This window comes from Suricata suricatta, chromosome 3 (assembly GCF_006229205.1).
Source record: "Suricata suricatta isolate VVHF042 chromosome 3, meerkat_22Aug2017_6uvM2_HiC, whole genome shotgun sequence".
NCBI lineage: Eukaryota > Metazoa > Chordata > Mammalia > Carnivora > Herpestidae > Suricata > Suricata suricatta.
The window spans coordinates 17760150-17773663 of NC_043702.1; positions in this window are offsets into that span (position 1 = coordinate 17760150).

Sequence of the window (13514 nt, forward strand, 5' to 3'; positions counted from 1 at the left end):
AGACTTCTGAGTTCTTCACCACATCCGTAGGCACATTACACAAAACGTTTTCCAGGAAGGGTGTTAGGCCTTCTTTCCTCTCTTCCCCTGTAACTGACCTTCTCCTGGGACCCTGCTTCCTTTCCATAGGATCTTGTAGTTCCCATGGGCTCTGCACAGCAGGGGCCTTCCAGGACTCAGGACCCCCACTGACTGGCCCAGTCTGAGAGCTCCACCAGGGCTCATTCCCAATCCCTGCTGATAACTCTTCACCTCCAGACCCCAGTGCCCCACTGTCGTGACTGTCACTGAAGCAAATTGGGGACTGTGTAGAAACAATCTATCAGATGGGTCACTTCGTTCTTTAGTTTCTTTTTGGTGTAATTTAGATAGCCAGACTTCAGCATCTACAAGGTATGAGACCACATGGAAAAAGCGTTCTTCACCCTGCATAATCCCTCCGCCCGAAGACCATGGTCTCAAGACCACGCATTTTTAATCAGAGGGGGATCACGGGTTTGTGAACCCCCTAAAATTATAAGGAAAAGTCTAAGAGCATAGCTTTTTCATGTTCTCAAAAGAATGTGTGATATTTTGAAAAGGTTAAGTAAGAGCATGCCTAAATGATCTCCCTGCCACTGCCTGTCTCTACCCCAAAGGTGGCAGCCTCCATGGGGATATTGCCTAAACACATCCTCAGAGAGACAGTGCTCCCGGAGGCTCTGCCTCTGGTATTTTTGCCCCGAAGCTCTTGCCCCCCAGAGCGAGGGGTGCTGGTTGACTATACCTGGGCAACACCAGGGAAATCCCTGCCTGGACAAATTGGTCTAGCCAGGCTGTATTCCAGCCCTGCCCCCTGGCTTGGGCCCCTCCCCAAGGCCCCCAGCCCGGCCCAACCCCCACCCCACATGCACATAAAAGGGTCGAATTCTCGTGGCTGCTCCATAAATTTTATTCCGTAAATATTAGTTTTCCCTGTGTTTAATAAAGCAGTGGCCCACCTCCCCGCCTACCCGCCCGCTCCCCGGGGCCGGGGCTGGGGCCAGGGCTGGCTGGTGGGAGAAGGGACTCTTTCAATTGCTTTGGAGTATTTTTAGAAAAAAAAATAATATAAGGTGGTTTACACGAGCAAGCCAGCAAACCAGGAGCAGGACTAGGGACCTCGAGGAAGTTCCTGCAGCAACTTGACCTAAAAATAGGGAAATAGCGCCACCTAGGCTGCCAGGCCTACTTGGCTCTGCTGGCTGGCTCCCCTCCCCCGCAGAGTCAGCTGGGACAGGCGAGCTCTTTGCTGGAAGGGAAATCTTCATCCCTTAGCACTCCAGCGGGGCAGCATCTCCTTTAGTTAGCCCTTACTGAGGGCTTTCCCGGCAGCCTCGAAGGCAAAGCCCCACCCATCTCCTAGAAAAATCCCACGGGGGTCATTCTCTGTTCGGCCCCAGGTCAGCCAGCCTCCCAGATCAAGGAGTGCTTCCAAAGGCTTAGCAAAGTGATTCAGAAGGAAGGAGGGAAGGAGCTTCTAGTCTCCACCTTCCTACTGAACCCCAAGGAGCTAGCCCTGGAATTCCTAGGGTGTAAGGTAGCAAAGAGAGAGACTTGTGTTCCTGCACTCCAGCCCAGGGCAGAATCTGTCCCTGTCAGACCAAGGTCCTTCTGCAGGTCTGATGCAGTTCACCCACAGAGAGCACTTGGGGGAAAGTAAGATGGTCAACTCTCCTGAATACTCAGCTCTTCTGCTTCTTAATCTTACCTGGTGGTACATTTGAACCCCCTTCTCTTGTCTTCCTCCTCATCGAAACCTCCTGTTTTCCCAGGCCCTCACCTCGCCTCGGCTGGGAGATGAGCTGGGAGATGAGCAGGAGGCTCGTGTGTCATTCTCTGAACTGAGATGCCAGGAGGAGGGGGAATGGGAAAGGCAACAACTTAGTCTCATTCTTGATATTGTCACCAGGGGCAGCTCCTTCTCGCTAATAATGCTGTCCTCCATTCTCTTCTACTTACAACACTAGGAAAGTTTGCTCCAGAGAGTAGCGGGGAAACCTAAAATCTTCTTGGTAACCTTCCTCATGATGTGATAAAGTCACATCATTATTTCTACCTACTCCCTCTCTATTTGTGCTATTAAAGCTATCTGTGTTATATACATATTTCCGATGTGCCTGTCCTTTTCATCCTTTCATTAGATTATACTCTTTGAGAACAGGGTCAGTTTTTAACCCTAACTCAGAAAATATCACCATGGTGGTATTAAATTACCAAAGGTACAACTTGATGTTAACTGGGTTTTGATAGGATCAGGAGGTATGCCTTTTTTCTTTTTTCTCTTCTTTCCTTTCCTTTTCTCTTCTTTTCTTTTCAAGTAAATTTATACACGCAATGTGAACCTCGAACTCACAACCCCAAGATGAAGAGTTGCATTCTCTACGGACTGAGCTGGCCAGGTGCCCCAGGATGTATGCTTTTCTAAACTCTATCCTGAAGTATCTTCTCTATTCTAGTTTTCCTGAGGAAGAAACTGTTCAAAAGGAGAAGCGGCCCTACTACGGGAGGCTCAGACTCAGACTCACACTCAGAGCCCACGGCCCAGGGTTCCTGGTCCCTATTACCAACATCAGTGAATGCGTGGACTCAACGAATTGCAATGGGTTATGGTGGGCACTCAGTTACAGGGAGGAATGCCAGAAGGGAGCTCCACTCTGGAGGGAGAGTTTCCCCTAACTGCCTTGACCTTCTGGAAGCTGCTACCAGTTATTTGTGTTGTGTGTTCCTTATTGCTCTGTTTTCCCCCCATGTTCTGTCAGGGCCTCAGAAGATCCCACCCTCGTGGGGAAACCTCCAGACAGGGAGAGGATGAGATAGCCTGTGTGTGTGTGTGTGTGTGTGTGTGTGTGTGTGTGTGTGTATGAGGAGACCTGGGAATCCTTCCCGACTTGACCTAGAAGTCCGTCTATCCTCCATCATTCGTCCCAGACCCTTGGAGGAATACTTTTCTGTCTCCTGAGACTTTATGATAGTCTCTCATGCTTCCCCTCCATTCTGGAGTGGCATTACTTTGCCCTGGCACAAGGGGAAGTCATTGGATGGCACCAGAGCATTCCAGCAAAGGCTCAATGGTTCTTCCAAGCTGTTAACTCCTACCTGCACTCGGTCTCTCTAGCGTAAGCTCAGCAGCTTCTGCTGTGCTTTCTACACTCCTGGACCCTTTGAATGACTGTTAGCCTCTCAGCACCTAACTCTCCTGGGTTCCTGAGAGTCTGGGCCAGCTTAGGGGAACCCGGAAGAGGCACTGGAAGGACTCCAGGGTGTGGGGAACGCAGCCATTGACTCACCTGGGAAGATTGTGCCAGGATTACTTGTCCGGCTGGGCCAAGGGCCAGGAGTTAAAGGAGCATGCAGCACCTCACTCTTCCTCCCCTCACTTGGGGGCCCAAAACACAAGCAGGGTTAGAAATGTGGAGCAGGGCTTGGGGGCTGCTGAGTGTCCCTTCTGAAATCTGGGTGTTATATTTACTTTTTCATATTGGCAGCTGGAAGGGGAAGCCCATCCCAGCTCGGCATTGTTGTCTAACATGGTTAATCAGATCCTATAATCCTGCTGTGGAAATATTGGGCCTCACTCAAAACAATAGAGACCAAGAATATTGTGGTTAAACTTCAACCAACTGCCTCCCTGGCCTGTTTGCCTAACCCCTACCCCCCTCTCCTGGGCCAGAGTCCTCCTCGCTTTATGGACCCCTGATAGGATCGACAGCCGGTCAGAAATCGGTGACAAGAGAAGGGAGAATGGAGTAGGGGAAGGGTAATCCTCTTGACTAGCTGTCCATCCTGCTCTTCCCCCCGGGCCCCAGGCCTTGAAGGGCGAGTAGGGTGGTGAACAGAATTGGAGCTGGGGGGGAATCAAGCCCTGCAGGGTCTGGGTCTGTGGTCAGGGGTCAAGAGCAGTACTGTTGGGGGTCCTGGGGGGCGGTAAAGAGATCCTGTATTCAAGACAAAAATATAGTTGCCACATGAGGGGGAAAGACTACCAGTTTCATTTGTGACTACTGTCTGGCGCTGCCAGGACACAGAGTGATACCAGTGGGTCCTTTGTCACATATGGGAGGACCAGGAAGGCCCTGGTTGGGAGAAGAGGAATTGGTAACAAGTACTTCTGTTTCATTAGTAACTTGATATAACAGCAATGTAAATAGTAATAGTCTGATGATGTATGGAGGTTTTGATACTGATACGCCAACTTGCGTGGTTTTTTGCTGGTAGTAATGTCCTTTATGCTGCTGTCTTTAATAAATGCCAGTTTGGTGTGGCAGCCTAATTTCCACAATTAGAATAGTAGGACAGAGGGAACAGGTAACCTGTACAATGGCATTTGGAATCAAAAAGAAACGGAGCGTCTGGATTGTGCTAAAGGGAAAATTAGCAGAGTGGTATGTTCAGCAAAAGGCAGAGGACGTTCCTCTTGCAGACACTCAGAGCACCTGGCTGGAGAAACGGCCAACTGCGAGTTTGTACTTGGCCGTCATGCACCCAGGGTGCACCGGGCACGAGTCACAGCCACCCTGGTCTCGGAGGTGTCACCAGGGAGGTGAAGTACAGGGAGGCCCCAGCTCCAGCACCTTGGACTATTGAACGGTCAAAGTGTACGCGCATTTTTAGGATTTGAAGAATGAAAACAGCAGAACTGTGCCAAATGAAACTATATGTAATCTATTCACAGAAGGCGAGGATGGAGCAACACTAGTGCAGCAGCCGTGTCTCACCTGCGGCGCTGTGTGATAATTCAGGGCCTGCTGTGGCTCCTGTGGGTCGGTCGCCAAAACCATTCTCAAGCGGAACTATTTGGTGGAAGCTTACCTCCCCACCGGAAAGACATCTGGAAAATAGTTCCTGGGAATGAGACTCTAAAAGCTATGTACACTTCTGGATAGGAATCTTAAAAACACCTTAGTGGCCATCATCAAATGGAGTCAAAGGAGGTTATGAAACGGATGTCAAAATGATCTAAAGATGATGGAAAACATTTCAACAGTTGAGTGCCTTGGACAACTAGCGCGGGAAGAATTCAATGGGAAGAAAGATCCCTAATGGAAGCGCCAGAGAACAGGCTGTATTTCTGACCAGGAAGGGGGATGTAAGGAGCCAGGCTGGTGGGCTAAACCTTGTGCTGTACATAGTCTTGAATTATAAATGGAGAAGTCCGACAGGGAAGTTCCAGATCATCACAAAGGAATTCAAAGAAAGGCACAGGTGTGCAGGAAATATGTCAGGAATGAAATAGAAAAACTCATATTCCAACAAGAAACAGATACAATTAAACACACATTAATTCAAATCCTGTATATATGGAGTGCTTACTAACCATCATCCCCACCAACAGGGACATTATGCTACTTCTTTATGGCCACGAAGACATATCTCCTGTTTTCAAGAAGCCTGCAATCCAAAGATGATAGTTCAAAGATAGATTTTTTTCCCCAACGGTATAAAGTAGAAAGCGAGAGTCATGCCTCTGTCTCTGTTCTAAAAAGTTTAAAAGAATCCTATGTATAAATATTGTTTTGTTCCCTGATTTTATTTTTACTTGACTGCACTGTGTCCATATCTACATGTCAAACACAAATCTCTTTAAAGTGTAAATTATCTTCATTATGAGCTCTGTAAAAAGTTTGAAAGCCACACTCATGATCAGCAAGTAGAAAGCCAAGCTTATTCCATCCTCCTCCTTCATCTTTCATCACACTGGTCTTGCTATTTCTTATATCCAAGGGCATTAGGCCTTTGCTCTATGCTGTTTTCTCTGCCTAGAATGTTCTTTCCTTCGACATCCTCTTGATTGAAGACCTCACCTCTTTCAGGTCTCGGCTCAAGTCACACCTCAATGAGACCTCCACTCACTGCCCCACTTACCAGAGGGACCTGCCTCCCAACTTCGCACCCTCCCCGCACGCTGACTGGCCTCCCGGTCCTTTCCTTCCCCTGTTTACAGTTTGTGCTCAGAGTCCTTCTGGGTCCCCTTCTAACACGTTATGCATTTTCCTGATTTTTACGTTATCTGTCTCGGTCTCCCTAATGTCTCCCCCACTAGACTAAAGCTCCAAAAGGACAGGAATCTTTTTTTGTTCTTCTGATTCTCTCACATCCCAAGCATCTTGTGCAGTGTTTGGCACTTAATAGGTGCTCGAAAGTATTTGTGAGTGGATATGTGAAGAAAGATGATCACACACACACACACACACACACACACACACACGCACACACACCTCCACATTGGTAGTATCTTGAAGCAATTTTAGAGATTTGTAGGCGTAGGGGTGCCTGGATGGCTCAGTTGGTTAAGCGCCTTACTTTAGCCCAGGTCATGATCTCACAGTTTGTGGGTTCGAGCCCCACATCGGGCTCTGTGCAGATAGCTCAGAGCCTGGAGCCTGTTTCAGATTCTGTGTCTCCCTCTCTCTCTGCCCCTCCTTCATTCATGCTCTGTTTCTCTCTGTATCAACAATAAAAATTTAAAAAATATAAAAAAATTAAAAAAAAGAAATTTGTAGACATAGATTAATGTAACATTTGTTTGTTTGTTTGTTTGGAGCAAACAGTAGTTAGGCAAGAGTGGTGGTTAAATGCCATTGTGTTAGCTAGAACCATAATGGAATGATATCATTTTGCAGACTAAGAATACCAGTTATAAAAAGTCGGGGACAGGATACCTTCTTGCTTTCTTTGGCTATACATGCCCAGCATCCTTAGGGTGCTCTCCGTACCAAGAGAGACTGGTGAGAGGGTGTAGGTGGGCCAATCCAGACCCTGTTACAGAAAACCAAGGAGCATTGCTTGAGTATTAAAGATTAGTACCCTGCCCTTTACAGAACATTCATTGAACTAGTACTTTCCTAGACTCTCTTTATGAACTTCTTCCCTAATAGAGACACTGGGGTGAAAATAGAGCCCATTAGTTAATAAACATGTTACTAACCATATACAAAAAAATATATTTGTATAAATGTCTTTTTGTCTGTAAGAGTTTCCCACAATCTTTAGTTTCTGATTTGAGGGGGGAAACTCTTCTACGTAACAATCTGGCTACTTTTTCCTACCTTTTCAAAGTCATCAAAGCAAGGTCTTTAATGCCTGAGTCTCTCTGAAGTGCCTTGTAATGAGCTATTGTTAGGGCAAAGGTAACTTGACATTCCCATTTCTAATCAATACCCAGCTTTCAAAGCATTTGAGTGACTCTAATTGGATCTCCAAGTGTGTTCTGGACTAATCTGAGGCTTGAAAGACAGCCTGCTTCCATTTCTGAATACAGGCCAAATTTGGTGGAGTTGCTAACTTCTTAAACAACAACAACAACAACAAAAGTAGAAGGGCACCTGGTTGGCTCAGTTGGTGGAGCATGGGACTCTTGATCTCGGGGTTGTGAGTTCAACCCCCCACATCAGTCATAAAGCCTACTTAAAAAAATAAATTAGAATTTAAAAATCAACAGTAGAGGGGCACCTGGGTGGCTCAGTCCGTTGAACATCCAACTCTTGATTTCAGCTCATGTCATGATTTCATGGGATGGAGTTCCGTGTCAGGCTCTGCGCTGAGTGTGGAGTCTGCTTGGGATTCTCTCTCTCTCCCTCTCTCTCTTTCAAAAATATCAACAGTAAAAGTGAGAGTGATCCCAACTAGTTTGGGAAATGGTTAGGTTAAAGAGTATGAGGTCTTAAAAATCCAAGATGAATAGTCCCCTAGATATAGAGAGAAAATGAGTAACCTGAACAGAGGTCAACAACCCAGGACACTTGCTCTAGGAATCACAAAGAAATGGGGTTATTATAGAGTCAAAATGGCCTGGATTCCAACTCCAACTCCCTCACTTACAAGCTCTGAACCTCAGTTCCTCATCCAAAAAGTGAAGATAATGGTGATAATTTCATAAGGCTTTTGTGAAGGTTACATCAGATAACAGTGGAGTTTCCCCATTTACTGGATCACCCAGCTTGGGTTTTCATTATCACTGGTGTCATCATCTTTGCTTCTGCCACTGCCCATCACTGAGAATCCTCTTCATTCTTTTCAGGAATTCCTTTCCCTACTTCAAAACTGATACCTTCCAAGAGGTCTAACCCCTTTATCAGATGGAATTAAACAGGTATGAAATGGATGTCAAAATGACCTACAGATGGGAGCATTGGGGTGGCTTACTTAAGTGTTTGACTCCTGATTTGGGTTAGGTCACGATCACCAGGTTCATGAGTTCAAGCCCCAGGTTGGGCTCTGCACTGACTGGGTGGAGATTACTTGGGATTCTCTCTCTCTCTCTCTCTCTCTCTCTCTCTCTCTCTTTCTCTCTCTCTCCTCCCCCATTCTCCCTTTCTCAAAATAAATAAATGACTTAAAAAAAAAGATCTAAAGATGATGGAAAACATTTTAACAGTGAAGTAACTTGGACAACTAGGGGGAAGAATTCAATGGGAAAAAAGATCCCAGGCCAATCTCTTCTTTTTTTTTTAATTTTTAAAATTTATAATGTTTATTTTTGAGAGTGAGAGAGACAGAGTGCGAGTGGAAGAGAGGCAGAGAGAGAGAGAGAGAGACAGAGAGAGAGACAGAATCTGAAGAAGGTTCCAGGCGCTGAGCTGTCAGCACAGGGCCTGATGCGGGGCTCGAACCCATTAACCATGAGATCATGACCTGAGCCGAAAGTCTGAAGCTCAACCTACTGAGCCACCCAGGTGCCGCCCCCAGGCCAATTTGTTCTTAATTCCATATCCTTCTAAGCCAAGTTCATTTTATCTGCTAACGTATCTAGCTTACTATGCATTATGTATTCACTTGTGAGTGGCATTCACAGCTTTGCAACTGTCTTTAATCTTCATGATTTTTTTAAAGGTTAAATAGTGAATTTCTTGAGGACAACAACTGTATCTTTTACTTTCTGTTTGCATTCTCTATCCTTATGCGCCTATCACACTAGTGTGGACAAGATAATAGAAAGAATCATCTTAATCTCACTACTGTCTTGGGACACACATGTATGAGCATTCTGTTGTATATTATTCCCCCTAGACGGGTGGGGATGGGAATCAGAGAACCATGGCTGCTAGTGAACCCAGCGGAGGATAAAAAACAAATTACATATAAGGTTTGTACTTCACAGCTTGTTTTTTATTTATTCATTTATTTTAAAGTTGTTCTTGTTTGTTTTTATTTATGATATATCGAGAGACAGAGCATGAATAAGGGAGGGGCAGAGAGGGAGATAGAATGAGAAGCAGACTCCAGGCTCTGAGCTATAAGCACAGAACCCGATGCGGGGCTCAAACCTACAAACCATGAGATCATGACCTGAGCCGAAGTCGGAAGCTTAACTAATTGAGCCACCCAGGCACCCCACAGCCTGTATTTTTAACCCTTGCAACAGCCCTATGAGGTAAGGGATAATATATTCCCTTTGTAAATGAAAACTAAAATTTAGAGAAGTCAAGTGACTTGCCCAAGGCCACACAGGTAGAAGGTATCAAAGACCATGTTCAGGTGCAGATCTGACAACTCCAAGCCGAGAGCTCTTTCTGTGAACCAGAGCTGCTGTACGCTGAGTCACTGGAAGATATTTGGCTAACTGCTTTCCGAAAACTTGTCTGGTTATGGTTCAGCACCCGTGAATTTAGAACAGGATTGATCTGGTCAAGTGGCAGGATAAGGTGATGAAAGATTCATCGATTATAGAAGTATGGACCAGCACAGTATATGTGCATGTGTGTATCTGTAGCTATACACACATCTATACACATACACACATGAGAATATATGTCTATAAGTACACTTTATTTGAACTATAGTGTTCAAATCAAGATTGAGTAAATATACTAACATAGTAGTCTAATAAACAGATATTTAAATTATCAGGTTCTATGGTATATTTTTCTCCCCCCATTCTGTTTTTCCAACGTTTACTCTAGTAAGCAAAAAATGAATCACATTATCCAAAGAAATAGATCTTACTTTGTTCTCTTCAAAATAGAGATGATAGAGTGGCAGAAGGGGTCTAGAGGTGGGAGAAGAAAAGTGATTTTACCAAGAGGCCCAGGATTCAGATGTCAGGTGCCCTGATCAGGCTTTATCACTGCTGTTCAAACTCCCGGCCATTGGTGCCCCTGGAGTGGCACACCTCCAGGTTTACTGCCAGCAGGAGCCTCTAAGGGACTAGAAAAAGGACCAGGCTTTGTTTGATAGGTCTAATGGATCAGCCCAGTTCAAAAGCTACCCTCCATCTACTGAACAGCTAAGAATATAGGCAGGCAAGAAATGACCCAAGGTTTTAGGCCCCGGTTGGGATTCAAAGTGCCAGGGCAGGGGTTGTGGCAGGGGTGCCTGGGTGGCTCAGTCAGTTGAGCGTCTTACTTCGGCTCAGGTCATGATCTCATGGTTCATGGGTTCGAGCCCCGCATCGAGCTCTGTGCTGTCAGCTCAGAGCCTGGAGCCTGTTTTCGGATTCTGTGTCTTCCTTTCTCTGACCCTCCCCTGCTTGTACTGTCTCTCAAAAATAAATTAAAAACATAAAAAAGATTAAAAAATAGAAAAACAAAGTGCCACACGATCATTGCCCTGGAAATTATGATGCTTCCAATCTCTGCTCTCTTCTCCCCTTTCCTCCACTGAATGGGACTGGATCCAGGCAGATCTAAATATGAGATTCAGATCTTGAACCACCCCAGTGTCCTGAGGTGGGGGGAGTATAAGTTTGGGATGAAAAAGCTCCAGAGTTCAAATCTTGACTCAGGAACCACAGGCAAGTTACTTTACTCTTACAGCCTTATAGTTGTAGATTTGTAAAATGAGAATAATAATTTCTGCGCAGAGAGGGTTATTGTGAAGATTGTACTAAGTGCTTACAGTGTGTGTTATAGAGAAAAGACTTCATAAGCGTTAGCAGCCCCCTCATCTGCTTTTCCCAGGAAACACGCTGACCACTGTTCCTAAGTTAACCAGGCCCAGGAGGGGCTAGACTTGGTGGAGCACTATCTAAACCAATGAGGTCACAGTACTGATGAAGCACCCTTGATACCAAGTGGTCTCGGCATTGCTCTAATGCTTATTTGACACGGATCAGATCTTTACCAGAGATTTGTATTCAACGGGGTCACAGTTTAAGAAGAGAAATGAGAGAAAGAATGGCAAATTTAATGAATGGGAATAAGTTAGAGCCTCTAAGACAATCTTAAATTGTCTTTTACTCAGAGAAAAGAAGATTGAAAGTGAATTTAAAGAGCTCTTCAAGACCCTGCATACGAGATCATAAGCAGGATAATGACCCTAATCTCTAAGACTAGAAGAAGAGGAAAGGAGTTGAATTTGCATTAGAGAGGGAGGAGGAAAGACTGAACAGAAGGCAAAACTTCTCCAGAAGATTATTATAACACACGGCAAGAGATGACCCTGGAAACCGATGGGGTTTCCTTCTTTAGACCTCTATAAGAAGAAGGCGCCCTGTTTGGCTGGACTGGGAGAGGCACTGGCCCGATCCGCTCCAGAAATCTGGAGAAAGCAGGAGAGAGGGAGGAGCATGGGGAATATTGCAGGGATGTTTTTTGAATCCTGGAAAACTGTACCTTAAAGGTCTTTGAGAGCTTTCGAGGAAAAGAAACAATGCTGGAGAGACTTGTGACTGGGAGACAAAAATCCAAACACCAAAGAAGGAAGACACCCAATGCGGGGAACAATGCAGAAGGTGGGGGAGGGGAGGAGGTAGGCGGGGAGGGAGGTAGGAGGGCAGGGAGGAAAAAAGAAATAATTCATTCTGTTTCCAAGTAACATACTACTCTCCACTCTTGGGGGCATCATCCGCACTTCCCTTCTGTGGGCCTCAGTTTCCTTTTCTGTGAATGAAGCGCTTGGATTAAGCACTATCATAGCTTCCCCCCCCCATCCAATTCTGAACTTATGTTCACAAAATCCATCCAGAGAAAACGTGAGGACATCTGTGAAAAGCCACCACAGTCCCAAACCCGAGCTGTACTGGCTGCCCAGGAAAGAAGGCCCATACACCATTGCTTAGGTGAGAGGTAGGGCTCTGAGGTCAGACCCCCCTCCCCCCAGAGGGTAGAGGATTTGAATGTCCTCTCTGCTCCCAGCCAGAAGCTAGTTCTTTATCTTCTCTGAACTTCAAAATCTTCATTTGTAAAACAGGAATAATAATAACCCAAATGAGGTTGTCAGTCTGAATTAGCTAATGCAAGTAGAAGACTTAGTATAATCATATGGAAGAGCTCCGTGTACCAGGCACGTAGGAATCAACAAAGTGGTACTAACTGGGTTAGTATTCTTGGAATGAAAAAATAGTTGAATCTTTTTATTTCTCATAATTTTATTTCTATCCTATTGAATCTGTAGAATGTACTGCGACCAAATCACACCATTTGTTGTGGTGGCGGCATTTGTTTTCAACCTCCTTGCCCTGTCTTGTTTTGGCAGAATAAATCCTAATTCATTCAGCTTTCCTGAACGGCACATTAAAATAAACACACGGTCCGTGTTTACGTCTGTAGCTGCCTCTACGTATTCTCTATGCTTTTGAATTTGCAAAGTAGAATTAACAGAGTAATTGTGTCGCAGCTCTTGCACCCCAGCAGCTTTGGGTCGTTGTGGCGGTTCTCAGCAAGCCCCCGCACCCCACCCCCCAGACCCGCGCTGCTCGGTCTTTAACGTGGTCAGTTTCTCCAGCTGATGTCACCATTTAGCTGCTCTTCTCTACACCTTGGGCCCATCTCTTTGTAACTTCATTTTGCTCTTTTTAAAACAGTGTTTCCAACTAAAACAAACAAACACCAAAACAAAACAATACCAAACAAAAACCAAACCAACCCCTCCCCCCCAAAAACCCGATCTGACTCTTCATGAGGCTGGGTGCCCCTCTCCCAGCTTCACACCGGGCGGCCGTGGGATGTGCACCGGGTTGACACAGAATTCAGTCCACCACGCTGAGAGGGCGCGTCTCCCGGGCCAGGGTGGGGCACCAGGTTAGGAGCGGCCTCCTGCCTTCTGGCTTTACTTCCCCGCAGGGGACACCGTAGGCGGCTGTGCGGTCCGGCCACTGCCCCCCGCCCCTCGCGTCCGGCCGCGCCGTGGGTTGCGGTCTCTGTGGGGGTGGCAGCTCCTGTCCAGGAGGTTTGCGCCTGGCGGGGCACCCCGGAGCCGCGGGGAGCCCAGAGACGAGGCCCAGGCGGGGTGGGGCGCGTCCGGGCGGGGAGGGCGAACTCAGGCGGTGCAGGGGGCGCCGAGGGCAGCGGGAGGGAGAACGCGGCGGAGGAGCGACCGGGGACGAGGGCTGGCTGGTGCCGGAGCCGCCCGCCAGAGGGGGAGGAGGCTGTGTCGCCCTTGCTGCAGGTTCGCTGTCGAGCGCACAGGAGGCAGGGACATGGGTAGGGTGCGGTCTGCGCGGGGCCCGAGCCCGGATCTCTTCCATTTCCCCTCTCACTCGGCCCCGAGCTGCGCCGCAGACGGCAGCAGCTCCCGCTCCGCCCGAGCCGCCTGACCGCCGGGCCGGGGTGCTAACC